The sequence below is a fragment of the Piliocolobus tephrosceles genome, unplaced genomic scaffold (genome assembly GCF_002776525.5).
Source record: "Piliocolobus tephrosceles isolate RC106 unplaced genomic scaffold, ASM277652v3 unscaffolded_44515, whole genome shotgun sequence".
Classification (NCBI taxonomy): Eukaryota; Metazoa; Chordata; class Mammalia; order Primates; family Cercopithecidae; genus Piliocolobus; species Piliocolobus tephrosceles.
Window position 1 is genome coordinate 6,529 of NW_022329327.1, and position 1,720 is coordinate 8,248.

Sequence of the window (1,720 nt, forward strand, 5' to 3'; positions counted from 1 at the left end):
CATATGAATCAGATCATATGGTATTAGTCATAGTTGCCAAAGGCTTATTTCACTTAACGTTCTCCAGGTTCATTCATGTTGCTGCAAATGACAGAATTTTATTCTGTTTTATGGGTACCTAGGATTCCATTATTCATATAGTCATATTTTCTTTACCCATTCTTCATTAGGTGGGCATTTAGGTTGATTCTGTACCTTGGCTTTTGTGACCAGCTCTGCAATAAACATGGGCATGCACGTGTCTTTGCTACTTATTTCTTTTCTTTTGGATATAAACCCAGTAATGGGATTGCTGGATCATATGGTGATTCTATTTTTTAATTTTTTTTTATTTTTAATTTTTTGAAGAAACTACACTGGGTCCCACAATGGTTGTACTAATTTACATTCCCACCAACAGTGTATAAAAGTCCCTTTTCTCCACATCCTCATCAGCATTTATCACATTTTTTCTTTTTGATAATAGTTATTCTAATGAGGGGTAGGTGATATCTCATTTTAGTTTTTACTTGCATTTCTCCTATGATTATTGGTGATGAAAATTTTTTTCATATACCTGTTGGCTATTTGTATATCTTCTTTTGAGAAAAGTCAATTTGGGCCCTTGGCCCATTTTTAAATAGGATTTCTTTTTGTTTTTGTTGTTTGTATGCTATTGAGTTCCTTGTATCTTCTAGACATTAGCTCCTTGTCAGATACATAATTTTAAAATACCTTCTCCCATTCTGTAGGTTGTTTCTTCACTCTATTGTTTCCTTTGCTGTGCAGAAGCTTTTCCTTTTGATACAATCTCATTCGTCTATTTTTGCTTTGGTTGTCTGTTCTTTGAGTCTTACTCAAAAATTCTTCACCCACTCCAGTTTGTGAATAATTTGCTCTGTTTTTAAAAATCATTTTATACTTTTTTTTTTTCCCTTCCTGAGTTTATTTGGGGCACACCCAGGCGAAGGGCCTGCACCTAAAAGAAGGTGTTGGGCCTCTTGGTGGTGAAGCGTGGCTTGTGCTGACGGCGCAGGACCTGGTGGGGCAGCGGGAACTTGATCTTGGAGTCATGGAACTACTTGACAACCGGCCGACGGCACTTGCTGGCTGCGATCTCCTCCACCTTCATGATCTGAATGGAGTGGGCCCGGGCACGGTGCCGGGCACCCATGTCTCGGTAGCACTGGGTGACAGCGCCCGCAGTGGTCAGGTCCCGGTATTCCCGGTACATGTTGTGGGTGCCGCTCCGGGAGTCATAGCGCAGCCAGATTCTGAAGTTCTTCACCTGCAGTGGGGACTTCTCAAACACCTGCCCACAGTAGACAATCTCCCCTGAAGACTTCTTCATCTTCTTTAACTGAGATACGAAGTACCAGAAGCAGGACTTGGCGACGACATGATTAGGCGCAAAGATTCGCATGCGGTAGGGGGTGGTGTGTGGCATTTGGGGGTGGGCAGGCAGCGACCCACCACCTTGTACTCTCGTAGTGTTCCAGAAGCCTTCATGGCGTCCTCTCTGCTCTCGCCACCACCAACAAAAGCAAAAATCATTTTATACTTTTTAGTCTTACATTTAAGTTGTTGGTCTATTTAAAGTTGATTTTTTACGTAACGAGAGATGGGGATCTAATTTAATTTTTCTGCATGTGGATATACAGTTTTCTCAATGTCATTTACTATATTAACAGAATCGAGGTAAAAAATTACATGATTATTTCAATGGATGTTGAAAACACAT

The 1,720-nt window shown here is 40.8% G+C and overlaps 1 pseudogene across 1 annotated transcript; it reads right to left on the reverse strand.

Moving 5' to 3' along the window:
* Positions 1-913: 913 nt before the first annotated feature.
* LOC113224355 lies at positions 914-1,488 on the reverse strand (annotated as a pseudogene). The gene has a single exon (XR_003309148.1). The product of XR_003309148.1 is annotated as a 60S ribosomal protein L18a pseudogene (transcript).
* Positions 1,489-1,720: the final 232 nt, after the last annotated feature.